This window comes from Stegostoma tigrinum, chromosome 13 (genome assembly GCF_030684315.1).
Source record: "Stegostoma tigrinum isolate sSteTig4 chromosome 13, sSteTig4.hap1, whole genome shotgun sequence".
Taxonomy (NCBI): domain Eukaryota; kingdom Metazoa; phylum Chordata; class Chondrichthyes; order Orectolobiformes; family Stegostomatidae; genus Stegostoma; species Stegostoma tigrinum.
Window position 1 is genome coordinate 70,814,223 of NC_081366.1, and position 20,073 is coordinate 70,834,295.

Here is a 20,073-nt window from a genome sequence, read left to right on the forward strand (position 1 = left end):
TTAGATCTGCCTGCTTTACTCTGTGACTTATTGGAAACATGAGCTAAGAATAACATGGTGAGGGTGGCTCAGCGGCTCAGCGGGTAGCACTGCTACCTCGCAGCATCAGGGACCTGGATTCAATTCCACCCTCGGCTGACTGTCTGTGTGGAGTTTGCACATTCTCCCCGTGTCCGCGTAGGTTTCCTCCAGATACTCCAGTTTCCTCCCACAGTCCAAAGATGTGCAGGCTAGGTGGATCGGCCATGCTAAATTGCCTGTAGTGTTCAGGGAGGGGTAGATTAGGTGGGTTACAGGGGGATGCTCTCAGGGTCGGTGTGAACTTGTAGGGCCGAAGGGCCTGTTTCCACATTGTAGGGATTCTGTGGCTGACAGCAGGACATCACATGTAACCCATGTGATTATGTTAATAAGAAATAGAAGGACCACGCAGGAAACTGAGTTGGAAGCAATGAATTCAATATCCAACGAAAATAAAATAATGTAAGGAAAGAACGAATTAAGATGGATGAGAGATAGTGAAAAAAGTAACATTGCATGGAGGGACGTGATGGTTTTGTGTTTTATTGCTACACTATTAATCCGTAGACCCAGATATTGTTCTGGGACCATGGTTAAAATCCTGCAATGGCAGATGGTGGAATTTGAATTCAGTAAGAATCTAAAAGTGTAACGATATACATGCCAATTGTCACGAAAATCTTATTTGTTTCACTCATGTGCTTTTGGGAAGGAAACTGCCCATCCTTACTTCGTCTTACTTTGTCTAGTCTACATGTGACAACAGGCCCACAGCTATGTGGTTGATTTTAAACTGCCCTCTGGGTAACAAATGATAGCAAATCATTACGAATAGTAAAAAGAATGTAGCTTCCCATGCCAACCCAAGGCCAAACAGACTGATGTCTACATGCAGGAAAGACCTTAGCAGCACAGAAAATGCTTTCTTTCCTGCTACTCAGCCTGTATTTTGCCACAGGATCACTTTGCCTGAGGATCACTTCTCCCTAAGGATCTTTTTGCCTGAGGGTCATTTTGCTTTAAGGCTTTTGGAGGACTGACTATCTTGCATAAACCAGGACAGGACTTGCACAGTTAATGATCTGTCCCTGGGGAGTGTTGTCGGACAGAGAGACGTCCGGTTTGCGGGTACATAGTTGCTTGAAAGTGGCATCACAGGTAGGCAGGATCAGACATTGAATATAGGAGCTGGGGCATCATGTTACAGCTTAACAAGACATTGGTGAGGCCACATTTGGAGTACTGTGTACAATTGTGTTCACCCTGCTCTGTAGGAAGGATGTTATTAAACAGGAAAGGGTGCCAAAAAGATTTACAAGGGTGTTACCAAAGCTGGAAGGTTGAGTTATAAGGAGAGTTGGGATATACAGGGACTTTTTTCTCTGGACTGTCAAAGGCTCAGGGGTGAGCTTTCAGAGATTTGTAAAATAGTGAGGGGCAATTTTAGAGTGATTTGCCAAGGTCTTTTCCTGAAGGTAGGGGAGTCCCAAACTAAAGGGCATAGGGTTAAGTTGAGAGGGAAATAGTTACAACGGAGCTCAGGGGTAACTTTTTAAAAATGTGGATGGTTCATACATGAAATGAGCTGCCAGAGGAAATGGTAGAGGTGGGTACAATTACAGTATTTAAAAGACGTTTGAAAAAGTGCATGGATAGGAAAGGTTTAGAGAGATATGGGCCAAATGCTGCTAAATAGGACTAGTTCAGTTTAGGAAACTTGGTCGACATGGACAATTAGGGTCAAAGGGTCTATTTTCATGCTTAATGACTCTATGACCTTGTCATAGTTTGGCATTTGGCCTGATTTGCTAATCTCCTTGATAGTTTGCATTTTTGAATGCAAAACTGCTGGATATACTCCCACTTTTTTGAATACAGTACTTACAAATGCTGTTTGTCCATAGAGGTTACTGCTGCTCAGAATGGGTTGGTACACTTTGGTCATACTTGTTGCTGCTTGTAAACCTTACCTTAAATTCAGTGAAACTTGTTGTGCTGATCTTTAATGACTCTTAGGATTATTTTTCACAACTTCTACCATTGATATTAGCAAACCAGCTGACAGTGCAATGTGGTTTTAGGGTAAAACACCAATGTCAGTATGGTATGGCTGTGCGTTCCCTTTGTTAACATCTGCCATGAAGACTGGGCTTCTTATTGAGACAGATATCTTGATGTTTATTAATAACACTAACAGTTTTCACTGCCATAGCATTTCAGTCTTCCACATAGTCCAGGTTCAGTGCTTAGCTACTTCTTAGAGCAATGATATAGTAACTGCAAGCAAACCACTGCTATTATTACTACTACTGTTACTCAAGTTGAAGCAGGGTTGTCTATGCTGAAACATCATATGTTGCAATACTATCTAAGGTAAACTACCGGTCTGCTCTGGGATCTATCTCCAGTAATGCAACATAGTCAATGTGTTATTGCAAATTCACAGTAATGTGGTTGACTCGTAACTGCCCTCTGAAATGGCCTAGTAACAGTTAGTTTGAGAATAATTAGCCTTGCTAATTGGAAAAGATTGTAAATGTAACCTTTGTGCTTTGATTCCATTTCAATTTGTGAAAAATAATTTTTATTTTTATGAGCGTAATCAAGTTTCCTTTTAGTTTGTCAGTAAGTAGACACCTACCAGTTCATGTTCAGTTTCTTTCTCTACAAAGCAGGACAATGGAGGAAGCCATAATGAGAGGCCCTTCGATAACAGTTAGATATCACATAACTACCCTTCATAGAACCCAAACAATTCCTCTCATATGTTAATCCTAGATTGCAAAAATAATGAAGAAATCAATTTTACATTTACCTTGTTATTCAGTTAAGATCACTAATGCATCCTGGCTCTAGATGGAGCTGTCCTGTAAAGTTAATGAAACAAAAAAAGCTTGCATTTGTACAGCACCTTTCTTGATTTCAGGCTGTTCTGAAGCACTTTGTAGCCAATGATTATAAGTTCTGTGTTGGTGAAGATGGATGTAAGATATCCATCATTTTGAAGAACATTTAAACATGAATCTTAAAATGCTGCTTATTTAAATCTTCAGCTGATCATGTTTCAGTGAATGGATATGAAATAAAGCTTGATTATGGTTTTGAGGTGTGGATCAGTTTTGATCTAATTCTGTGGTTAAAAGGCTTGAAGAGCTGAATGATCTACCTCTGTTGCTAATAAGACCACAATATGTAGGAGCATAAGTAGGCCATTCAGCCCATCAACACTGCTTTGCCATTCAATGAGACTTCAGCTGATCTGATATTCCTCAACTCCATATTCCTGTCTTTTCCCTGTGACCCTTGTTTGCTTTTCATGATTAAAATTGTTTCAGGCAATCTATCTTTAAATGTTAATGTTCTATTTTCCTATGTTAAAACCTGCCACAATAGTGAAGTCTGAATACGATGGCCTCTGTGTTAGACTTTACAATCAGGAAGCTCACAGTCCTGTGTGTGTTACATTATTCAAAGGATAGAAATCTAACTCATGTAAAGATGACAATTTTCTTTCTCCAGTTTAGGACTGAAGGAAGAAATGTGGGAGGAACACATAAACCTGGAGATCAAGTTAAGGAAACACCTCACATAAAGCATTAATTGCTAACCCCCCAGAACCAGCCAAATCAACAGCCTGGACCCTGAAGTGTGGCCCCAGCAGTGGATACCAAGTAAAAGCTCCAGGCTGTCAGCAGGGGATAGGGATAGTGGCAGAAGGAGGGCCTCCAGGGAGAAGTGGGATGTTTATACAAGGCCTCAGTCTGCAGGGAATTGCACTGAAATATGCAATTTTTCTAGAAGACTGAATCTGTTCGCAGTATTCCACATCCATATTTACCCAGAGGGCAGTTAAGAGTCAACCATATTGCTGTGGGTTTAACAATATTGAACCAAAGAGTCTAACAGCCGGATATGTGAGTCCTTTGTTGCCATGGTAATCATGAAACATTTTCCAGACCCAGATTATTGTGTTTCTTCGTTGCAACACCAATGGAGAATTTATGGGAAAACATGAATTTGGATTGATGTCATTGTCACAGAAAACAGCACACAAAGCTCACAAATGGTATTATCATTGTCATACATGTGTGTCAAAATGAAACATAGCCTGTTAGCAAGATATCTCCATGGTGGGCAATTATCTATTCTCCAGATATCTAACAAGGTTTGGAGACCATTAAGATTTCTCTGAACAATTATCTTAAGAACACAAGAGAAGAGCCTGAAGATCTCTAGAAATTTAGTCACAAAAAAAACAGGTTCTGTGGAAGGATCACTTGATCCGAAATGGTAACTCTGATTTCTCAGCACAAATACTTCCAGACCTGCTGAGCTTTTCCAGCAATTTCAGTTTTTGCTTCTGATTTACCGCATCAGATTTTATTTAGAAATTAAGTGCAGTGTTTGCTTGGAACAGTCAAAATGGTTTATTCGTTAATCGTACTGAATTACTTTTTGCTTTAATATTTTTCACTTTGTTTTTAAGCATTGAAAACACAGAAGTGGGGTGGGGTGGATGCATTGAAGGGTGTTATGGATCAGACCAGACTTAACAGAATAATATGATATATAAATAGTAACTTTTCCAATATAGTAACCTCCCATAAACATACCTTTGGCAAAGGAAAATTCAGTAAAACAGATTGAGTCACATGCAATTTTAACAGCAGGATGAAAACCCCCAAATTTTAGTTGTAACAGAGAGAGGAAAAACTGCTTCTACATCCAGCTTTAAGATCCCATCATCAACAATTGCTACTGAGAAACTAAAACTAAATATCCTGGTTCTGTGGGAGGCTTGACCCCACACATTCAGGCCTCACAAACTGTTTACTATAGTGGCTCTGACTAGATTAGATTCCCTACAGTGTGGAAACAAGCCTTTCAGCCCAACCAGTCCATACCGCCCCTTGGACCATCCTGCCCAGACCCATCCCCCTATAACCCACACACCCCTGAATACAACGGGCAATTTAGCATGGCTGATCCACCTAGCCTGCACATCTTTGGACTGTGGGAGGAAACCAGAGCACCCAGAGGAAACCCATGCAGACACAGGGAGAATGTGCAAACTCCACACAGACGTCACCCGAGGCTGGAATTGACCCTGGATCCCTGGTGCTGTGAGGCTGCAGTGCTAACCACTGAGCCACTGTGCTGACTAGAACGCTCGATGCCTCTCTCTCAATCTTTATTCACTAATAATACACTTCTTTGATGATGACAAGGGGCATGGAGACCATTTGAAGGGAAAGCAACCAAGATCATTTTGATAGTTGTAACAGGCTAACTCCTCATTCTGGGATATGCTGTTTGGTTCTAAACTCTCCCACATGGGGAAACAATTGCTGAATCCTGTCAAGTTCCCCTTGTGTTTCAGTAAGGTCACCTCTCAATCCTCGAAACTCTGATGAGTACAGGCCCAACCAACTTAACCATTCCTCATAAGAAAATCCACCCATCCCTGGACCCAACCTTTCTCTGTACTGCCACCAATGCTGGTATATCTTTCTTTAGATAGGGAGACCAAAGCTGTTCACAATATTCTAAATCCCTAATTACCCAGAGGGCATTAAGTGTCAATCTGTTTGCTGTGGGTAAGGAGTCACATGTAGGCCAGGTTAGCTAAAGACGGCAGCTTACTTCCCTACAGGACATGAGTGATCCTGATGGGCTTTTCCCCTAACAATCAAAAATGGCATCATGATCATTATTTGACTCTTAATTCCAGATTTTTATTGGATTCAAATTCCACTATCCATTCAAACTTTACCAGAACATTATTTTGGTTTTGTGATTAAAAGCTTGGAGGTAATACCAGTAGGTCATCATCTCCCCATCTGCCTTTGCTTAAAACTGCTCAGCTTTTATGCTGGATTTTTGTCATTCATGCACGGGGATCCCCAAATCATTCTGTACTAGTAGATATAATGGTATAGTGGGTGTTCAAGCTTAGCATTGGATGTGATGCTCAAGACTTTTTAAATCAACCTATTTAGACCCACTTCTGTTATAGGTGGCATATAAACCCAGCCCTTCCAGCTCAGTGGTGGGGCACTACCATGACACAACAAGAGCCCTTTATATAATGCATATTTCTGGAATCTTGGATTGCATTCGGACAAACCTGATTATATCGAAGTTTGCCATATAAACTAACTGAGAAGTCCCTCTGTGCTATCATTGCAAGCAGTTTTGATTGATTCTGTGAAAGGGTTCAAGGCTAGAACACCAAATCAATTCATATTAATATTGGTGAGGGGCAGTATTGCCAGACTGAAATGGGGTAACATTATTAGCCAGTCTGAGAATACAGCCCTCCCCTGCAGTATATCTTTCCATTTCAATCTCATCCTCAGAACGAATAGTTAAGAAAATCACAGTGACTTGCAATTACTTTAAATGAGCAACCAACCCCAACTTCAAGTCAAGAGATAATGGGAACTGCAGATGCTGGAGAATCCAAGATAATGAAGTGTGAAGCTGGTTGAACACAGCAGGCCAAGCAGCATCTCAGGAGCACAAAAGCCGACGTTGCAGACCTAGACCCTTCATCAGATGAAGGGTCTAGGCCTGAAACGCCAGCTTTTGTGCTCCTGAGATGCTGCTTGGCCTGCTGTGTTCATCCAGCTCCACACTTTGTTATCCAACTGCAAGTCAACTTTTCTTTACTGCTCCGAATGGTCTCAGGAGTGGAAAGCTTAACATATGGGGAACATTTGAGGACTCTGGATCTATACTCATTGAAGTTTAGGAGGATAAGGTGGAATCTAATTGAAACTTACAGAATATTGAATGGCCTGGACATAGTGGATGTTGGGAAGATGTTTTCATTGGTAGGAGAGACTAAGACCCGAGGACACAGCCTTAGTATAAAGAGAAGACCTTTTAGAATGGAGATAAGGAGAAACCTCTTCAGCCAAAGAGTGGTGAATCTATGGAATTCACTGCTACAGAAGGCTGTGGAGGCCAGGTCATTAAATTCATTTAAGACTGAGATAGATAGGTTCTTGATTGTCAAGGCAATCAAGGGGTACGGGGAGAAAGCAGGAGAATGGGGTTGAGGAACTTATCAGCCATGATTGAATGGCAGATCAGACTCAGTGGGCTGAATGGCCTAATTTCTGCTCCTATGTCTTATGGTCTTATGATCTTTGCCTCTTGTTCTGTGCCATCTTTTCTTCTGAATCTCTCTTGCACTCTGCCCTATCCAAGACCTCCCCTTTGTTACACTGTTACCTCTTCCTTCTGTGGATAGCCCATCTCATTTCTGCCCTTCTTCAGTTCAGACAAAATCATGTTTGACTCAAAGCATTAACTCTGATTGTCTCTTGCCAGATACTGTCAAACCCGATGAGTGTTTCCAGGACTTTCTGCCTTTAATTCTGGAGTAAACACTTCTTTAATAATGAGGGTTGACTGTATATCCCTCTCCTCAATTTGGACAGGCAGCCTGGCAGTGTAATGATGGATAAAGTTGTTTCAGGATCAGATTGGCTTTTCTTCCATGTCATCAGCCCTTTTATCCATTAAATTCCTGAGTGATTCTAGAAGGAATGCGTGTTTCACTTGTAGATACTGTTCTGAATCAATTGTGGGGAAAATGGCTTGAATAATATAGGTAGGAAAGCAAAAAGGGACGTGTTGGAACAAGACAGTTCTAATTTTAAAAAAGGCAAAGACAGAAATACTAGGGGCAATGCAGTAAATGTGGACCAAAAAGTAGTGATGGAAGACTAAAATCTCACAATAGCCCTTTAAGCTGAAGGAGACAAAAAGTAGCAAAGAAGCATCATTTTTAGTATTGAACAGCTATGACAAAAGCAATGAGTGAGTGCACGGAGGATTTGTTTTCATTGACATCTTGTCAGAAGAAGAGAAGGGGAGTTCTCCTGATATTCTGGTCTACATCTGATTTTCATTGAACACTTAATGTGGTCAATAATGTGTTCACTGTTTGTGGGGCCATGCTGTGCACAATTTAGCTGTGTATTTTCCCACACAGCAACGACTACAACAGTACTTAGTTATAAACACTGTTGGACATCCTTACCTCATTAAGTGTGCAACCTAAAGGCAAGTTATTTCTTCAATGTCACATTGGGTTTGTGATGTTTTCTTGTGTTATCGGTTATAGAGTAATATAACACTGTCCCTTTGGTCCAACCAGGCCACACCGACCATGTTCCCAAACTAATCTAGTCCCACCTGCCTGTGCTTGGCTCATTTCCCTCGAAACTCTTCCTAATCACAAACCTGTAGTATTTGTACCTGCATCCACTACTTTCTCTGGCAGTTCATTACATGCATGAACCACTTTCGCTGTAAAAATGTTGCCCCTCTGCCCTTATTAAAACTTTCTCCTCTCACCTCAAAAATATGCCCCTTAGTTTTGAACTCCCCGTCCTAGGGAAAAGACCCTTGTCATTCACTTTATCTATACCTTTCATGATTTTATAAACTTTAATAAGGTCACCCCTCAATTCTTTATGCTGCAGTGAAAAAGGCCCCAGTCTTTCCTTATAACTCAAACATTCCATTCCCAGCATCATCCTGGTAAATCACCTCTGAACCCTCTCGAGTTTAATAATATCCTTCGTATAACAAGGCAACCAGAACTGTGCACAGTACTCCAGAAGAGGACTCGCCAATGTCCTGTACAACCTCAACATGATATCCCAACTCTTATACTCAAAGGTCTGAACAATGAAGGCATGTGTGCAAACATTTTAACACTCTGCCTACCTGTGACATGAATTTCAAAGAATTGTGTACCTGGATCCCAAGGTCTCTCTGTTCCACAACACTACCTAGGGGCCTATCATTAATTGCATAAATCCTGTCCTTGTTTGTTTTACCAAAATGCAATTCCTCACATTTATCCAAATTAAACTCCATTTTTAATAGTCCTCTGTTCACTGGAGAAGCTCAAACGGGATTATTAACAGTTCAGACTACAACTTGCAGATATTGATAACTATGTATGCAGCCCTATCCTAGTATGCTTCCTGTTTGATTGTACGTAACAGCTCATTGTGTGGTTTACATCCTGGAGCTTGGCTCATGAGTATATCAAGCACTTAAAATAACACAGCTGTTCAAGCACTGACACTCCCAAGTTTCTTACAGAAATCAGGCGATGGCCGAAACCAATTTGTTTGTCGCAATCTGACCCTCTTGACAAAGGAATAAGAATGAGAGGAATCTCAGCTGGGATTGCACTATTCTCAGATGCTCCTAACTGAGCTTATTGCAAGTGTTCCGCTTAAACAACAACAAATTTGCAGTTTTATAGTGAGCTTTAGCATGGAAAAATTTGCAATTCAAATCAGAGAGGTATGCATTTGACAGAGGCCTCAACAAAACAGGAAATCTTAGGAACTATGAGCAAAAACCCAAAGAGTTAGGTTTTATATGGGAACAGTAAAGTTGCAGGGACTTGCATAGGGAATTCCAGGAGCGGGATCAAATCACCTGATGGCTTGACTTCCAATGGTGGACCAAAGAAGTGGGGGGTAATATATTCTAGAGGAATGATAAAATTAATGATGAGCGCGTGTGGAAATTTTAGGGAGCAGAAATTCATCTTGGGCAGTGGTGTAAAAGGGCAATTTTGGATCAGTTGCCCCTTGTGCATGAGTTTGACATTGAGTTTCATTGAGTGCAATGGAGTTGAATTTCAGGCATACTCAATCCAATGTTGACTCATCGGGGCCTTTGCCTCAGCTTAATTCCCGCCCAGGATCTTTTAATCTTGTCTTTGGAAGTTCAGCAGAGTATAATGTTAGCGTACTAAATGATCACTTTGCAACATGGAAAAACCTGATTTTCCTTCCAGATGTGGGTTGTGTCTGGAGAACATATCCTGTGTTATCAAATACCAGGGCAGAGGAATCCTAAGAGACAGGCCTGTCATCAGTGGTTGTGGCGAGATTGTTTTGAGGTGATGTAGCACATGACAGTAATGGTACCAGTCATGATCTGTAAAGGTGTAATATGAACCCTATGACAGTACTGATACTTAACGTTAAAATGACTATTGTAAGTTAATGTTGGTAACCTGGAGTAAGACCCATAACTCAGCTGGCAGAAGCTAAAGGTTTAATTGCATGCTGCACCCTTCAGATGTACCATACTATAGCACTGCTCTGTACCTGTTGGTCAATATTCTTCTTCCTCTATCCTCATTTAGAGTCATAGAGTCATTGAGTTGCACAACACTGTGACAGGCCCTTCAGTCCAAATCATCCATGATGACCAGTATGCTAAATTAATCTAGTCCCACTTGCCAATATTTGGTCAACATCCCTCTACAGTCTTCCTGTTCATATACTGAACCAGATGCCTTTCAAATGTTGCAATTGTATCAGACTTTGCTACTTCCTCTGGCAGCTCATTCCATACACGCACCACTCTCTGCATGAAAAAGTTTCCTCTCAAGTCTCTTGTATATCTTTCTCCTCTCACTTTAACCCTATGCTGTCTAGTTTTGGATGCGCCTGCCCTGGAAAAAAGACTTGGGCTATTCATCCAAACCATGGCCCTCACAATTTTGTAAACCTCTGTAACAGTCATCCCTCAGCCTCCGACACTCCAGTAAAAAAAGGTCCAGCCTATTCAGTGTCTCCCTGTTGTTTAAACTGTCCAGCACTGGCAACATCTTTGTAAGTCTTTTCTGTACCCTCTCAAGTTTAATAACATATTTCCTATAGTTGGGAGACCAGAATTGAGCACAGTATTCCAAAAGTGGCCTCACCAATGTCCTATCGTGACTTCTCTTTATGAGGCACAATGTTAATTCTGATTGACATGTTCAAAATGACTGCTCTGGAACATCTTGTTTATTTAAAACTGGGAATCTGCTAACTTCCTCAGTTCTCCTTTCTCTTTGAGAAGGAACTAAACAACTTTATGTAGTACATTTCACAACTTCTGAATGTCCCAAATCTCTTCAATGAAGAAGTGTTTTGAAACACATTCACTTTCGTAAACTCTGGGTCCAACCCTTACTTTTGGTTTCTTAGTGATAAAATACAATGCATCTCTTGACCCATTAATTCATTAAACAGCCTTGCCAGGAAGACATGATTCAAGGTATACCCATTCCTTATTTCAATTATTTGATTCAAACACACTTATCTTCAAGATACACTGTATTGCTAAAAAAACTAGCAACAGAGAGCTCAAACTTAACAATGCAAGGCAGCAAACAAAACTTTTGTGACCAGTATTTACATTATGTGGTGACACAAAGCGATGGGCCCCTAACAACAATGAGATAAATAATGAAACATTTGGCCTAATGGTGGTTGCTGAGTGACAAATTTTAGGCAAAACTCCTTGCCTTTTTCAAATAATACTTCAGGCCCTTTTAGAAGCTCCCGCAAGAGCAAGCAAAGTTTTCGTGTAATGGGATATAAGTACGTTAATAATATTATTGAAACTGAGCTCAGAAGAACAGACTAGAAAGAAGCATACAATGGATCAGAAATAAGACTCTTTTTAATGAGAGAGTAACATATACATACATAATTGAAATTAAGTGTTTGCAGTACTGAAGAGAGTGAGAAACCCTTACTCTAGAATAAGGACAAACTAGTGTCCTGAAGTGAGGAAAATTAATGGCAGCCTCATAAAGAAAATAAAAGCCTCAAAGTGTTTCCATGTGGATGGCCAGAGAAGGTACAGTGCACTCACAAAGTGCACAGTAAAACAAGAGCTACCTTCAAGTAAGGGCTTCAGCTTACTATCCCACCCAGGCAGCACAATGGCTCAGTGGTTACTGAAATAACTCCACAGATGCCAGTATCCTGTCACCAAGTCACACTTTATTTACACATGCATAGTTCTTGATACTGGTCTGGCTTCCTCAGAACCAGCACTTGAAGTGAACAGGATATCTGATGCTTCTGTTCTCATCTGTCAGCGAGAACTCCCTGATTAGACCAGATTAACACCCCCAATCAGGGAACTCATATTCTATGAGGTCCACCTGATTGACCTCACCACAGTCATTATATTAACATTGCTATCTCACAGCACCAGAGACATTGATTGAATTCCACCCTCAGGTGACTGTCTGTGTAGGGTTTGCACATTCTCCCCATGTCTGTGTGGGCTTCGACTGGGTGCTGTGGTTTTGTCCCACAGTCCAAAGCAGTGCAGGTTAAGTGGGTTGGCTATGCTAAATTGTCTGTAGTGTCCAGGGATGTGCAGGGTCAGTGGCTTAGCCATGGTAAAAGCAGGGTTACGGGGATGGGGGTTCTCGATCTGGGTGCGATGCTCTTTGGCGGGACAGTGCAGAATTGAGGCTGGATGGCCTCTTTGCACATTCTATGATGAAGCAGCTCCTCCGACAATGCACATGTTGGAGCTGAGAGTATTTGCTCAAGTATTTGGGTGTGGGCCCACAACTCCTGAATCAGAACAATGAATGTTATCTTCTGTGCTGAGGCCACCACTGTACAACGAACACTCTTTGAAATGGCAAGTTTGATGTCAACTTTTAATTCTTTCTGATACACATCCATCACTTTGACTTTGTACCACCTTGGAGATGTGGGCTTTGACTTTTCGCCTTAGCTTCTCAATAGTAGAATGAAGGTGTGATTCGTGAATTAAGCCACGAGTTAGCTCTCTGGGAGAACTGCATTAGAAATCTGTCCAATCAACGGCTTATCCATCTGCCTCAAGAGATATTCCTCTGCATAAATAGTGAGCATTTATATTGTGTTCCTACCAAAATGATGTCAGAGTCTGGTGATATTCACTAAGAGGTTGATTTCTGTGAAATGTGGCAGAACAGAAGTTATTTGAAAAGAATCAGAGATAATGGGAACTGCAGATGCTGGAGATTCCAAGATAATAAAATGTGAGGCTGGATGAACACAGCAGGCCAAGCAGCATCTCAGGAGCACAAAAGCTGACGTTTCGGGCCTAGACCCTTCATCAGAGAGGGGGATGGGGGGAGGGAACTGGAATAAATAGGGAGAGAGGGGGAGGCGGACCGAAGATGGAGAGTAAAGAAGATAGGTGGAGAAGGTGTGGGTGGGGAGGTAGGGAGGGGATAGGTCAGTCCAGGGAAGACGGACAGGTCAAGGAGGTGGGATGAGGTTAGTAGGTAGCTGGGGGTGCGGCTTGGGGTGGGAGGAAGGGATGGGTGAGAGGAAGAACCGGTTAGGGAGGCAGAGACAGGTTGGACTGGTTTTGGGATGCAGTGGGTGGGGGGGAAGAGCTGGGCTGGTTGTGTGGTGCAGTGGGGGGAGGGGATGAACTGGGCTGGTTTAGGGATGCAGTGGGGGAAGGGGAGATTTTGAAACTGGTGAAGTCCACATTGATACCATATGGCTGCAGGGTTCCCAGGCGGAATATGAGTTGCTGTTCCTGCAACCTTCGGGTGGCATCATTGTGGCAGTGCAGGAGGCCCATGATGGACATGTCATCAAGAGAATGGGAGGGGGAGTGGAAATGGTTTGCGACTGGGAGGTGCAGTTGTTTGTTGCGAACTGAGCGGAGGTGTTCTGCAAAGCGGTCCCCAAGCCTCCGCTTGGTTTCCCCAATGTAGAGGAAGCCGCACCGGGTACAGTGGATGCAGTATACCACATTGGCAGATGTGCAGGTGAACCTCTGCTTAATGTGGAATGTCATCTTGGGGCCTGGGATGGGGGTGAGGGAGGAGGTGTGGGGACAAGTGTAGCATTTCCTGCGGTTGCAGGGGAAGGTGCCGGGTGTGGTGGGGTTGGAGGGCAGTGTGGAGCGAACAAGGGAGTCACGGAGAGAGTGGTCTCTCCGGAAAGCAGACAGGGGTGGGGATGGAAAAATGTCTTGGGTGGTGGGGTCGGATTGTAAATGGCGGAAGTGTCGGAGGATAATGCGTTGTATCCGGAGGTTGGTAGGGTGGTGTGTGAGAACGAGGGGGATCCTCTTGGGGCGGTTGTGGCGGGGGCGGGGTGTGAGGGATGTGTCGCGGGAAATGCGGGAGACGCGGTCAAGGGCGTTCTCAATCACCGTGGGGGGGAAGTTGCGGTCCTTAAAGAACTTGGACATCTGGGATGTGCGGGAGTGGAATGTCTTATCGTGGGAGCAGATGCGGCGGAGGCGGAGGAATTGGGAATAGGGGATGGAATTTTTGCAGGAGGGTGGGTGGGAGGAGGTGTATTCTAGGTAGCTGTGGGAGTCGGTGGGCTTGAAATGGACATCAGTTACAAGTGGGGATCCTCTTGGGGCGGTTGTGGCGGGGGCGGGGTGTGAAGGATGTGTCGCGGGAAATGCGGGAGACGCGGGAAACGCGGGAGAACCTCGCCCACGGTCGACGCCGACGGAACCCCGCCCACGGCCGACGGAACCCCGCCCACGGCCGACGGAACCCCGCCCACGGCCGACGACATCATCGCTCCGCCCACAACCTCCACAGCCTGCAACCCCAGAGGAGACAGCCACCCTGAGCCCTGCCGAATCTTCACCATCCCCCCAGACCTCCCACTGACTGAGGACGAACGGTCAGTCCTGAGCAAGGGGCTCACCTTTGTCCCCCTACAACCACACATCAACGAATACCAGTCACGGTCGGACACAGAGCAGTTTTTCCGCCGTCTTCGCCTGCATGCCTACTTCTTCAACCGGGAACCCAACCCTCCTTCCACTGACCCCTTCACCCGCTTCCAACACAAGTCCTCCTCCTGGACACCACCCCCAGGCCTCCTACCCTCCCTCGACCTCTTCATCTCCAACTGCCGTCGAGACATTAACCGCCTCAACCTCTCCACCCCTCTCACCCACTCCAACCTCTCCCCCGCAGAACGGGCAGCCCTCCGCTCCCTCCGCTCCAACCCCAACCTCACCATCAAACCCGCAGACAAGGGTGGCGCAGTGGTAGTATGGCGTACTGACCTCTACATCGCCGAGGCCAGACGCCAACTCTCCGACACCACCTCCTACCGCCTCCTCGATCATGACCCCACACCCGAGCACCAAACCATCATCTCCAACACCATTCATGACCTCATCACCTCAGGGGACCTCCCACCCACAGCCTCCAACCTCATTGTTCCCCAACCCCGCACGGCCCGTTTCTATCTCCTTCCCAAAATCCACAAACCTGCCTGCCCTGGTCGACCCATCGTCTCAGCCTGCTCCTGCCCCACCGAACTCATCTCCACCTATCTGGACTCCATTTTCTCCCCTTTGGTCCAGGAACTCCCCACCTATGTCCGTGACACCACCCACGCCCTCCACCTCCTCCAGAACTTCCAATTCCCTGGCCCCCAACACCTCATATTCACCATGGACGTCCAGTCCCTGTACACCTGCATTCCGCATGGAGATGGCCTCAAGGCCCTCCGCTTCTTCCTGTCCCGCAGGCCCGACCAGGCCCCCTCCACCGACACTCTCATCCGCCTAGCGGAACTCGTCCTCACACTCAACAACTTCTCTTTTGACTCCTCCCACTTCCTACAGACTAAGGGGGTGGCCATGGGCACCCGCATGGGCCCCAGCTATGCCTGCCTCTTTGTAGGTTACGTGGAACAGTCCATCTTCCGCACCTACACAGGCCCCAAACCCCACCTCTTCCTCCGGTACATTGATGACTGTATCGGCGCTGCCTCTTGCTCCCCAGAGGAGCTCGAACAGTTCATCCACTTCACCAACACCTTCCACCCCAACCTTCAGTTCACCTGGGCCATCTCCAGCACATCCCTCACCTTCCTGGACCTCTCAGTCTCCATCTCAGGCAACCAGCTTGTAACTGATGTCCATTTCAAGCCCACCGACTCCCACAGCTACCTAGAATACACCTCCTCCCACCCACCCTCCTGCAAAAATTCCATCCCCTATTCCCAATTCCTCCGCCTCCGCCGCATCTGCTCCCACGATAAGACATTCCACTCCCGCACATCCCAGATGTCCAAGTTCTTTAAGGACCGCAACTTCCCCCCCACGGTGATTGAGAACGCCCTTGACCGCGTCTCCCGCATTTCCCGCGACACATCCCTCACACCCCGCCCCCGCCACAACCGCCCCAAGAGGATCCCCCTCGTTCTCACACACCACCCTACCAACCTCCGGATACAACGCATTATCCTCCGACACTTCCGCCATTTACAATCCGACCCCACCACCCAAGACATTTTTCCATCCCCACCCCGGTCTGCTTTCCGGAGAGACCACTCTCTCCGTGACTCCCTTGTTCGCTCCACACTGCCCTCCAACCCCACCACACCCGGCACCTTCCCCTGCAACCGCAGGAAATGCTACACTTGTCCCCACACCTCCTCCCTCACCCCCATCCCAGGCCCCAAGATGACATTCCACATTAAGCAGAGGTTCACCTGCACATCTGCCAATGTGGTATACTGCATCCACTGTACCCGGTGCGGCTTCCTCTACATTGGGGAAACCAAGCGGAGGCTTGGGGACCGCTTTGCAGAACACCTCCGCTCAGTTCGCAACAAACAACTGCACCTCCCAGTCGCAAACCATTTCCACTCCCCCTCCCATTCTCTTGATGACATGTCCATCATGGGCCTCCTGCACTGCCACAATGATGCCACCCGAAGGTTGCAGGAACAGCAACTCATATTCCGCCTGGGAACCCTGCAGCCATATGGTATCAATGTGGACTTCACCAGTTTCAAAATCTCCCCTTCCCCCACTGCATCCCTAAACCAGCCCAGTTCATCCCCTCCCCCCACTGCACCACACAACCAGCCCAGCTCTTCCCCCCCACCCACTGCATCCCAAAACCAGTCCAACCTGTCTCTGCCTCCCTAACCGGTTCTTCCTCTCACCCATCCCTTCCTCCCACCCCAAGCCGCACCCCCAGCTACCTACTAACCTCATCCCACCTCCTTGACCTGTCCGTCTTCCCTGGACTGACCTATCCCCTCCCTACCTCCCCACCCACACCTTCTCCACCTATCTTCTTTACTCTCCATCTTCGGTCCGCCTCCCCCTCTCTCCCTATTTATTCCAGTTCCCTCCCCCCATCCCCCTCTCTGATGAAGGGTCTAGGCCCGAAACGTCAGCTTTTGTGCTCCTGAGATGCTGCTTGGCCTGCTGTGTTCATCCAGCCTCACATTTTATTATTTGAAAAGAATTCCAGTTTTACCTGAAGTTTACGGGCAGCACTTTGTGTAGGCTTGAAATGAGGGAAAGTTTTGACGAAAAATGGGTCTTCCAGTTAAAGGGAAGAACAATTGCCTTTTTAGCTTGTCATTAATAGTTTACACTATTTCACATTTATGCAAAAAGAATGCTTTCATTCCCGATTTTTCAAAAACAGTTTCTGAACTGTGGTCTGAGACTGATCTGAGTAAATGTTCACACTGATTGTCAGACCTGGGTTATAAAACTGCTTTGTATTGGTGTCTGGTCAGACAAAGGGCCATAGTACTTTACATCCAATTGATGTGAGGTGCAGTTAACATCAGGCAACAGTTAAATAGTGCCTATAAGTGGCCCTATGTCCCAGGGTGTCATCGCAGAGGTGTAAGCAGTATGTAAAGTTGAAAGGCTGCTGCGTTATTATGTTAGGTAAGGTGAGTTCGAATCCTCTAAGGTCATGATGAAGCTTTTCAGAGCACAATGCTATGCACAGCTCTTATTTCCATCATTTAAGAGTATGAGCTCAAAAGGCAGTGAGTACAATTAACAGCATCTTTGGCTGGATTGGACATCACAAAGTATTGAAACAGCGTGACTGGGAGCAAGTGAAGAGCCTACATCCCATTCTGCCTCCCCTACCCCATTAAAGAAACAGATTACAGCTCTCGTCCTTATTTAACTCTTTTATAATATAGACCATAGCTCCGCATTGTATTACAACAGATAAATTGACACTGGCACTGTTTAATGAAATTCCTACAGTGTGAAAGCAGGCCATTTGGTCCATCAATTCCACACCAACCCTGCAAAGAGCATCCCACCCATTCCCCTGTAATCCTACATTTCTCATGGTTTATCCACCCAAGCCTGCATAATATCGGGCAATTTAGATTGGCGAATCCACTTAACCTGCACATCTTCGGACTGTGGGAGGAAACCAGAGCACCCGGAGGTAACTGGCACAGACACGGAGACTAAGGGTAAACTTTACATAGTGCAGTTGTCCGAGTCTGGAATTATGAGAAATTATTTGATAAGATGTGGCCACACACCCTGAGGGAAAGATGGTCAGCCAAGGCCTTAAGATTAAAGAAATGTAATGGAATAGAAAACAAAAGTAATCTTGGGAAATAACATAAATTTATATCATGAAACCAGGACAAGGGAATGGATTCAAGTTTATGTGTGAAAGGTACCAGGGAATTTTTTCACATCGAGGATATTCATCAAGAAGAATGAGTTGTATGAGTTGCTGCAGTCAGAGACTGTGACTCATTTACGAAGCAGTGAAGTACTGTAACAGAGCAGATTACAGATTGGGATCCTGAAGGCATTTCTTCATCTGCCCTTAGGCCAGAAACCTGCAGCTACATTCAGAATCTGAATCTTGGGTCTCTCCCTTAGCCAAGAGGGTTGCGGTCAACATGAAACCCGGATGAAACTCAGCAAGGACTCAGGATGAATTTGGGACTCTCCCCCTATCGTCTGCCTCAGATCCTGGTGAAGAGCCAAAAACATCAACCGAGCCACTTTAGCAGAACTGAAACTCATTTCAGCAGTGAAGATCATTTCTCATTGTTGGTCTTCCTATTTCCCTCAATAAGTTACCTTGCTTCCACAATATCAGAAGTATGTGGTTGCATCTATCAGGGAAGAATTGACAGGCCGGGTCTCTTTTCACCTAAAGAATGAAGGCTGAGGGGAGATAACGTAGATCTTCAAAATAATGGTAGGTTTAGACATCTTAGGAGTGGACGCAGTGCTTCCTGTTATGGGAAAATGCATAACTAGACAACATCAATGAAGGATAGTTACCATGGAATCCAATCAGAAATTCGAGAGGGATGACAATGTAGAACTCTCTACCAGTGAGATTGGTTGAAGGGAATGGCCTAGATATTTTTAAGGGATAAGTGTATGAAAGAGGCCATTATAATTTAATATGAGCATGTCTCAGTGGTTAGTACTGCTGCCTTACAGTGCCAGGGATGGATTAACTTCATGACATGCTGAAGTGGTGGTTTGTTGTTCCCTACTCCACCAAAGGCTACACTGTGACCACCGCCCATGAACTAACATCCATTAAAATCAGTTGATGTGGTGAGATCTTGTGCCTTTTCTGTCTCACATCCTGTTAGGAGAACTAGTGGACGGTTACATTCTGTTCCATCAGGTGATCAGGGTGATAACAAAGTCAGAACAAAGAACAAAGAACAAAGAAAATTACAGCACAGGAACAGGCCCTTCAGTCCTCCAAGCCTGCGCCGATCAAGATCCTCTGTCTAACCTGTCATCTATTTTCTAATGGCCTGTGTCCATTTGCTCCCTGCCCATCCATGTACCTGTCCAAATATATCTTAAAAGACGCTAACATGTCTGCGTCTACCACCTCTGCTGGCAATGTGTTCCAGGCACCCACCACCCTCTGTGTAAAGAACTTTCCACGCATATCTCCCTTAAACTTTCCTCCTCTCACTTTGAACTCATGACCCCTAGTAATTGAGTCTCCCACTCTGGGAAAAAGCTTTTTGCTATTCACCCTGTCTATACCCCTCATGATTTTGTAGACCTCAATCAGGTCCCCCCTCCATCTCCATCTTTCTAATGAAAATAATCCTAATCTACTCAACCTCTCTTCATAGCTAGCACCCTCCATACCAGGCAACATCCTGGTGAACCTCCTCTGCACCCTCTCCAAAGCATCCACATCCTTTTGGTAATGTGGCGACCAGAACTGCATACAGTACTCCAAATGTAGCCGAACCAAAGTCCTATACAACTGCAACATGACCTGCCAACTCAGATACTCTATACCCTGTCCAATGAAGGAAAGCATGCCATATGCTTTCTTCACCGCCCTATTGACCTGCGTTGTCACCATCAGGGAACAATGGACCTGAACACCCAGATCTCTCTGTTCATCAATTTTCCCTAGGACTTTTCCATTTA